Genomic DNA, 10,220 nt, shown 5'->3' with positions numbered 1-10,220 from the left:
CGTCTGACACAGGCGCTGAGGGCGGATTTGGCAGTTTGGTTTGAGTTTATACATCGTTATAATGGGAGGTCCTTGATCATGGCCCCGGTGGTTGACAGCGTGGATTGGGAGCTGTTTACAGATGCTGCGGGGGGCGTGGGATTTGGGGCTTACTGCAGGGGTCAGTGGTGCGCGGCGCGGTGGCCTGAGGAATGGGCGGAGTTGGGTTTGGTGAAGAACCTGGCATTCCTAGAGCTGTTTCCCATAGTAGTGTCGGTGGAAATTTGGAATGAGAGGTTTCGGAACAGTAAGGTACGGTTCCATTGTGACAACTTGGGCGTGGTGGGGGCTATTAACAACGTGTCAGCGTCATCCCCCCCGGTCGTCCGGCTGTTGAGGCACTTGGTTTTACGTTGCTTGTCTTTGAACGCTTGGGTTGTGGCGGTTCATGTGCCAGGGATCAAAAATGACATCGCAGATTCTCTTTCTCGCTTGCAGTGGGAGCGTTTCAGGATGGTGGCTCCGGACGCGGAGGAGGACGGGATCGCTTGCCCACAATGGGTGTGGGGGCTGGGTTACGAGCCGCAGGAAGTTTGATTCAGGCTTCGCTTGCTCAGGGTACTTGGGCTGCTTATGATTCGGCATGGCGGGAGGGGGAGAGTTGGTTGGCAGTTCTGGAGGGTGTAGTGACGGATGATGATCGGGTGGTGGCGTTGTTAGTTTTTCTGGGGAAAGTTGCTATCGGGGGCTGGTCAGTGTCCAAGGTAAATCGTTTTGTGGCAGCCCTGGTTTTTGGTTGTAAGGTCCGGGTGTACACGGATGTTACAAAAAGTTTTTGGGTTGGCCAGGCCCTGAGGGGGTACAGGAGAGGGAGGAAGTTGCCGCATCGGCGGCGCCCAGTGTCTTTTATGTTGTTGGAACAGTTGTGGGGGGTGTTGTGTGACATTTGTTTTTCCAGCTACGAGGTGACCCTGTATAGTTTGGCATTCTCGTGGGCATTTTTTGGGGCCCTGAGGGTCGGGGAGCTGGTGGCTCCCAGCACAAGGAGACCTGGGGGGTTGAGAATGGAAGATGTGTTGGTAACGGATCGGAGTGTGTGTGGCTGTTGGGATTGGAGGAGGCTTTGTTTTCCCCCCATTCTTTTCGGATTGGGGCAGCGACGGAGACGGTGGCATGGGGATTGGGTGAGGAAGTGGTAAAGCGGATAGGTCGATGGGATTCCCGCCGTTTCCAGCTGTATGTGCGCCCTCAGTTTATATGATAGTCGTCGTAATCCCTCCTTCTCTACACTCCCTCCTGCCCCCCTTGTCGCTTTTTCTCTCCTCCTCCATGTCTCGCTTGCATCCTTACTCGTTTTGTTAATCAGTGGTTTTATTTTTCAGGACCCGCGGGCCGATTGGTGTGGATCGTTGGGCATTCCTACGTTCATTGGGGGGCGGAGCGGGCGGATGTTCGTCCGGACGGGCGGCAGTTGGGTTTTCGGCGGGAGGATGTAGTCGTGCGGTGGCTGGGGAGTAGGGGGATGCTGTGGAGTCGGGTGTTGCCGGACGTGCATCGGTTTGCGCTGATGGACAGTGCCCCGGATGTCTTGGTGTTACATGTCGGGGGTAACGATTTGGGTAGTCGTCCTTTTCGTGGGTTGATCAGGGATATAAAATACGATCTACTCAGGTTATGGTCCGTTTTCCCGGGTATTAAGGTGGTGTGGTCAGAGATTTTCCAGCGGAAGGTTTGGCGGCATGCAAGATCGGTGCCGCGGTTAAATAAAGCCAGGGTTAAGGTTAATCGGGCAGTTTCGGGTTTCGTGGTGAGAAACGGGGGGGTCTTCGTGCGTCATTATGACTTCGAGGATGGCCAGGGTAATTATTGGCTAGGTGATGGTGTGCACCTGATGGCCGTGGGGATTGACCTGTGGACTCTGCGCCTGCAGGAAGGTATCGAAAGGGCCCTCTTGTTGGGTGGGGGCTCGCATACTTAAAGGTGTCTAAGTATGTTCGTGTGGCGGATTGGGGGTCCTTGGAGTTGGTGGTAAATTACTGTGGGGGGGGGATTCATAGGGGGTATGGTCCCTCCCCAATTTATTATGGTTGGTAGTCTGGTCAATTTGGGCTCCTGCTGGGTGGTGTCCCGAGGAGTGGTCAATTTTGGGCTCCCGCTGGGTGGTGTCCCGGGGAGTGGTTGCGGTTGAGGTCAGCCAACTGCAGGTATAACGGTGCCCCTGAGCCAGTAGGGTGACGGCTGGGAGTAAAATACTATGCAGGTGGGCTGTTTCGTGACAGACTTTTGTAGCTCCAAGGACTCCCCTTCCATTGTTATTATTATTTGTAAATTGTTGTTCTTGATGTTTGTTTGTAAATAAAATGGCTGCTGTGGCCAAATTTATCCAAACCAAGAGTCTGAGTCTTATTAGAGGGACAGGGGGTTTGGGAAAAGGTATGGCCATTAATGGGGAAGGTGAGTAGGTGAAGCCACTTCCCCCCGGTAGGAGTGTACGCACTCTACAGTCCCCTGATCAAGTACAGGCTGGACCCGGCAGAATGCCATAGGGGGAGGCCACCATGATCAGGGATGTTAGGAAGGGAAGGAGTTAAGGAGTTAGGGGTGTGGTTAGGAGGGGGCGTATGTGAGTGGGGCGAGGTCAGGTTACTTAAGGGTAGGAGAGAGGAAGGACGCCGCCATCTTTAGTTAACAGCACAGGGAAGCTTGTCCCACCCTCCCTCCCAAAATGTTGTGTTCGTCTGTGTTGTTATTTTGGTATTTCGCTTTGTTGCTCGTTGTTTTTGTTTTTCCGCAGGTACCAGAGGATGCTGTGGAACAGTTTTGCAATGTCGCAGCAGTTGTATGGCGGATTGGGGGTCCTTGGAGTTGGTGGTAAATTACTGTGGGGGGGGGATTCATAGGGGGTATGGTCCCTCCCCAATTTATTATGGTTGGTAGTCTGGTCAATTTGGGCTCCTGCTGGGTGGTGTCCCGAGGAGTGGTCAATTTTGGGCTCCCGCTGGGTGGTGTCCCGGGGAGTGGTTGCGGTTGAGGTCAGCCAACTGCAGGTATAACGGTGCCCCTGAGCCAGTAGGGTGACGGCTGGGAGTAAAATACTATGCAGGTGGGCTGTTTCGTGACAGACTTTTGTAGCTCCAAGGACTCCCCTTCCATTGTTATTATTATTTGTAAATTGTTGTTCTTGATGTTTGTTTGTAAATAAAATGGCTGCTGTGGCCAAATTTATCCAAACCAAGAGTCTGAGTCTTATTAGAGGGACAGGGGGTTTGGGAAAAGGTATGGCCATTAATGGGGAAGGTGAGTAGGTGAAGCCACTTCCCCCCGGTAGGAGTGTACGCACTCTACAGTCCCCTGATCATGGGTTATGCGTACCTGATATTCGGCGTGCTTCAAATATTTGGCGTCTACTCTTTCTGTTTTCTATCTGTTTTCTGGTGCCTGCTTGTAATTCATTCTCCAGCTTTATCCCTTGTGTAGCTGCAATTCTTGGCATGCTGAGCACCAGGTAATCCCAGGTTTCTGGTTCTTGTGATTATTGTATGTTGTTGAGTAGAGGCTTTATATTTACCCAGTACTATCCATCTATTGGTATATTATTGTCCTATTGAGACAAGTATAGTGACTGTAGTTTTGCCCTGTTTATCTACACATGGGCTTCTGTTCATACATGTTTTTAAATGTTTTTATTTGTGTGTCATATATATATGTTTTGGATCAATAAAAGTTTTTTCTTTTTTCAAACTATTTGTATTGGGTGTGCGCTTTTTTGATCGTGATTTTTTTTTCTTGCTTTCATCAATTTAGTCGTATGTGGTATTGTGTGGTGGGTGATGATGTCACAGAGGGTAGTGTGGTGGGTGATGATGTCATGTGGTATTGTGTGGTGGGTGATGATGTCACAGAGGGTAGTGTGGTGGGTGATGATGTCAGTGGTATTGTGTGGTGGGTGAAGATGTCACGTGGTATTTTGTGGTGGGTGATGATGTTACGTGGTGTCGTGTGGTGGGTGATGATGTCACAGAGGGTATTGTGATGTCACAATGGGGGGTATATAAGGGGGTTCCGTGCAGCTGCAGCTTGTATCTCTTTGGCATCTTGGTGCTGAGAGACCCCTTGACGTTTTGGAGACAATGAGGATTATCCTATTACTCCTGTTTTTGAACTTGATCTACCCCGTACATTGCGGTACGCTGCCGGTGAGTACATCTGTATTATTACATATGGCGGGTGCCTAGAATCAGCTGCGACAGGGTGAGGTGATGGGGGAGGGGGTAACGATAATGATAATGTCCTGGACTTAATTATGGGTCCATGCTACTGTACCTTTAAAGCCCAACAATAAGTAAATGGGGTAAATGTGACCCCCTCTTATAGTGACAAGTCCATAGTCTGTAACTCAGTATTGGGCCATGTTAGGGCAGTAAGGTCCAGAGCGGAGCCATTACCCAAGGGACAATTCCTGAGTCCAAAGTCAGTGTCTGGGGGAGGGGTATCTAGACGCTGGGCCCCTCTCCTGCCTCCGTCCCCACATCTGCAGCTCCACAGGGGGGGCCACACTTGTTAGGTATCGAGGTCTCTGGATGAATGTAAGGATGTGTAGGGGATAATGAGATTTAGTAGGATGATATATATACATATATTGGAGAGTAGATGAGTTGTTGGTTTTTTAGGGTCCACACAAGGAGAAGGGCCATGTTGATGTTTCTATGTGACCCCTCCATAGTGTACCTCCATACTGAAGACGATAATTCTCATTTTTAATGGTTCAGGAAGATCATTCAAAGATGGCGGCCTCATGTATCCACACTGTATAAGAGGAAAACTGTCCTAGTTACCCATAGCAACCAATCACAGTGCAGCTCTCATCTCCTAACTGTTGTGCTACAATGAAAGCTGCTCTGTGATTGTTTGCTATGGACAACAAGGACATTTTTTCTATTAGACGGTTATGATACATGAGGCCCATAGTCTCAGAGTCACATGATGTCTAGTGGTGTGTGATGATGTCATGTGGTATGGTGTGGTCGGTGATGATGTCACAAAGAGAATTGTGATGTCACAGAAGACATTGTGATGTCACAGCTGGGGGTATATAAGGTGGCTCCGCCCACCTGCAGCTTCTATCTCATTGGCATCTTGGTGCTGAGAGACCCTTTGAAGTATTGGAGAAAATGAGGATTATCCTATTTTTTCTGTCTTTGAACTTGATCTACCTCGTACATTGCGGTACGCTGCCGGTGAGTATGTTTCCCTTATTCAATATGGAGGTAACTTGGAATCGGCTGCGGCAGTGTCAGGTGATTGGGGGGGGGGGAGAAATTATCTGCTATAAAGGGGGAGATATGACAGGAGAATATACAGAGGATGTGAATGGTCAGAGCGGATATAAGTGTGGGGTCTGTGCAGTATATATATCTATAGGTGGCACATATATACATATACACTGCTCTGTATGGGATGGAGGTGACTATAATGATGATTTTGTCTCTTGCAGGACTTTTCATACTGGACTCATCACCTTCCATCATATGAAAGTCCAACCAACAACCTGATTCCATGGACGCTGGAGGTAAATCCACAACTTCTTCTGATATTATATGTGGATTATTCTTTTCATGGATGACGGGGACGCGGACGTTCCTTGTAGAACTTGGGGGGGGGGGTGGGAATAGACGTTGTGTGATGTCACTGGCTTCTGCATTGTGATTGGCTACATTCTGGGCCTCTAGAACATTCCTCACCATATATATAAATATACTGCGCTCTTCTATGGAGGAGATATAGGACTATAATGATCATATTGTCTCTTACAGGACCATTTCTTCTGGATTAAATATCTTCCATTCTATGATGGTCCCTCCGAACCCCAGAAAACATGGAACTTTGAGGTAACGCAACAACTTTCTACTGATTTCTGACAAAACGTCCTATTAGAGGGGTTGTCTGGTGTCCGTTACTCTATTACGCTGATAGAGGGGTCACCCCCACTCAGGGCCCCCCTCTACTAGCTGCTGTTGAGAGTCTCATGTAATATATCTCTCAGCTCTGGAGGACAACAGGCCGGCATTGAGAACAGTGGTCGTCCGGTGATTTCGGGGGCAGTTCATTATTTAGGTCACTAGTAGTGGGGGCTCCCGTCATTATCTTGTCTCTGTGGGACCCACAATCTGAAAAAAGGGGGTGTCCAACCAAACCCCCACTTTACTCTTCTTATCCGGGGTATTACAGCCACTTCTTGTCTTTCAGGATTTCCAGTCTGAGGACGTGGTTCCACATATACGGATCGTATTCCAGCTCTTTGGGGTGAGTTACTTGCTTGTATCTGGTTGTATCACCAGTATAATATTTATTATCAGGAAATGTCGGCTCTTCATAGAAACAATAGACATAAAGTAGATGAGGAGATCCTAATAATCAGCTGTACAGGAATATAGATGTAATAATCCCATTACCTGCACGGGATAGAATAGAGTCTACATTACATCTATCACTTGTGTTGTAGGGATTTCTATCTGACCCAGTTGGGGACCCGTACGTTCCTCCTGGACATACAAGGACACGAGAGTGGTGCATTGGGGTAAGTAGCTTCTCTATTGTTGGGGCTTATTATTCAGGGACCCTATAGGGTAAAGTTCCTTTATAAGTTGTGGGTAGAACGGGTATTTCTGCTGTGTTACTATGGTGACCATCACGATTTTAACCCCTTCCACCCTCCTCTGTAATAATACGTCATGGCTTGCGGTAAGTTAACGCGAGCTGCTGTAGTGTTACAACGCTGTGATAGCAGAGACTCTAACCGCTGGGAATGGAGAAAACTCTGATCCTGAACATTTAACCCCTTATTGGCCTCCCTCTGTCACTCCACCGGGGCTCCATGAAAACGGATCGTGGTGTGCCGATGGGTTGCTATGGCAGGTGTGGCATAAATGGAAGCCTAATAAGCTGCCTGCCAGTTTTACACTGACACATATAATGCATTGCAATACAGAAGTGTTACATAATGTATTATATAAGTAATCAGAAAGTCAGATGTTCAAGTCCCATGTGGGACGAACAATAAAAGTTAAAAACATTTTCTAAAGATATTTAAAAATACCTGAAAGTCGCTGTTTTTTCTGTACAAAGCCATATATTTTGGAAAAACTGCAAAAAATGTAAAAAAAAACTATACATATTTGGTATCACTGCCTTCGTAACAACCCGTAGTATAAAATAAACACAATATTTATCCCACACGGTGAACACTGTAAAAAATTTACTAAAAATCAATAGCAAAATTGCTGTTTTTTGATCATCCCGCCTCTCAATGAATCTGAAATCCAAGTGAAAAGAATATAGTATGTACCCCAAAATGGTACCAATAAAAACTACAACTCGTCCTGCAAAACATAAGACAACATAGAGCTCCTTTAAATAAAATAAAAAAAATGATAGGGGTCTTTAACCCCTTAAGGACGCAGCCTAGTTTGGGCCTTAAGGCTCAGAGCCCATTTTTCAAATCTGACATATTTCACTTTATGTGGTAATAACGTCGGAATGCTTAAACCTATCCAAGCGATTCTGAGATTGTTTTCTCGTGACACTTTGGGCTTCATGTTCGTGGTAAAATTTGGTCGATATATTCAGTCTTTATTTGTGAAAAATTGCAAAATTTAGAGAAAATTTACAAAAAATAGCATTTTTCAGAATTTAAATGCATCTGCTTGAAAAACAGACGGTTATACCACCCAAAATAGTTACTAGTTCACATTTCCCATATGTCTACTTTTGATTGGCATCGTTTTTTGAACATTCTTTTATTTTTCTTGGACGTTACAAGGCTTAGAACATAAACAGCAATTTCTCATATTCTTAAGAAAATTTCAAAAGCCTTTTTTTGAAGGTGCCAGTTCAGTTCTGAAGTGGATTTGAGGGGACTATGTGTTAGAAACCCCCATAAAACACCCCATTTTAAAAACTAGACCCCTCAAAGTATTCAAAACAGCATATAGAAAGTTTTTTAACCCTTCAGGCATTTCACAGGAATTAAAGCAAAGTGGAAATTAAATTTGCAAATTTCATTTTTTCTGCTGAATTTCAATTTTATTCAATTTTTTTTTAGTAACAGAGAAGGTTTTACCAGAGAAACACTACTAAATATGTATTGTCCAGATTCTGCAGTTTTTAGAAATGTCCCACATGTGACTCTACTGCGCTCGTGGACTAAAACACAAGCCCTAGAAGCAAAGAAGCACCTAGTGCATTTTGAGGCCTCTTTTTTATTAGAATATATTTTAGGCAGCATGCCAGGTTTGAAGAGGCGTTGAGGTATCAAAACAATGGAAACCCACCAGAAGTGACCCCATTTTGGAAATTACACCCCTCAAGGAATTCATTTATGGTTTTTGTTATCATTTTGACCGCACAGTTTTTTCACAGCACCTATTTGAATTGGGCTGTGAAATGAAAAAAATGATATTTTTTCCAATAAAATGTCATTTTTGATCAAATTTTCTTATTTTCACAGGGAACAACATACCCCATTTTGTTGCCCAATTTGTCCTTAGTGCGGCAATACCCCATTTGTGGTGATAAACTGCCGTTTGGGCCCATGGGAGGGCTCAGAAGGAAAGGAGCGCTATGTGTTTGTTGGAGTCCAGATTTTGCTGGATTGGTTTTCGGGTGCCATGTCGCATTTGCAGAGCCCCAGAGGTATCAAAGCAATGGAAACCCACCAGAAGTGACCCCATTTTGGAAACTACACCCCTCAAGGAATTCATTTATGGTTTTTGTTATCATTTTGACCGCACAGGTTTTTCACAGCACCTATTTGAATTGGGCTGTGAAATGAAAAAAATTATATTTTTTCCAATAAGATGTCATTTTTGATCAAAATTTCTTATTTTCACAGGGAACAACATACCCCATTTTGTTGCCCAATTTGTCCTTAGTGCGGCAATACCCCATTTGTGGTGATAAACTGCCGTTTGGGCCCATGGGAGGGCTCAGACGGAAAGGAGCGCTATGTGTTTGTTGGAGTCCAGATTTTGCTGGATTGGTTTTCGGGTGCCATGTTGCATTTGCAGAGCCCCAGAGGTATCAAAGCAATGGAAACCCACCAGAAGTGACCCCATTTTGGAAACTACACCCCTCAAGGAATTCATTTATGGTTTTTGTTATCATTTTGACCGCACAGGTTTTTCACAGCACCTATTTGAATTGGGCTGTGAAATGAAAAAAATTATATTTTTTCCAATAAGATGTCATTTTTGATCAAAATTTCTTATTTTCACAGGGAACAACATACCCCATTTTGTTGCCCAATTTGTCCTTAGTGCGGCAATACCCCATTTGTGGTGATAAACTGCCGTTTGGGCCCATGGGAGGGCTCAGACGGAAAGGAGCGCTATGTGTTTGTTGGAGTCCAGATTTTGCTGGATTGGTTTTCGGGTGCCATGTTGCATTTGCAGAGCCCCAGAGGTATCAAAGCAATGGAAACCCACCAGAAGTGACCCCATTTTGGAAACTACACCCCTCAAGGAATTCATTTATGGTTTTTGTTATCATTTTGACCGCACAGTTTTTTCACAGCACCTATTTGAATTGGGCTGTGAAATGAAAAAAATGATATTTTTTCCAATAAGATGTCATTTTTGATCAAAATTTCTTATTTTCACAAGGAACAACATACCCCATTTTGTTGCCCAATTTGTCCTTAGTGCGGCAATACCCCATTTGTGGTGATAAACTGCCGTTTGGGCCCATGGGAGGGCTCAGACGGAAAGGAGCGCTATGTGTTTGTTGGAGTCCAGATTTTGCTGGATTGGTTTTCGGGTGCCATGTTGCATTTGCAGAGCCCCAGAGGTATCAAAGCAATGGAAACCCACCAGAAGTGACCCCATTTTGGAAACTACACCCCTCAAGGAATTCATTTATGGTTTTTGTTATCATTTTGACCGCACAGTTTTTTCACAGCACCTATTTGAATTGGGCTGTGAAATGAAAAAAATGATATTTTTTCCAATAAGATGTCATTTTTGATCAAAATTTCTTATTTTCACAAGGAACAACATACCCCATTTTGTTGCCCAATTTGTCCTTAGTGCGGCAATACCCCATTTGTGGTGATAAACTGCCGTTTGGGCCCATGGGAGGGCTCAGACGGAAAGGAGCGCTATGTGTTTGTTGGAGTCCAGATTTTGCTGGATTGGTTTTCGGGTGCCATGTTGCATTTGCAGAGCCCCAGAGGTATCAAAGCAATG

This window comes from Rhinoderma darwinii, chromosome 3 (genome assembly GCF_050947455.1).
Source record: "Rhinoderma darwinii isolate aRhiDar2 chromosome 3, aRhiDar2.hap1, whole genome shotgun sequence".
NCBI classification, from domain to species: Eukaryota; Metazoa; Chordata; class Amphibia; order Anura; family Rhinodermatidae; genus Rhinoderma; species Rhinoderma darwinii.
This window is presented reverse-complemented; position numbering follows the sequence as displayed.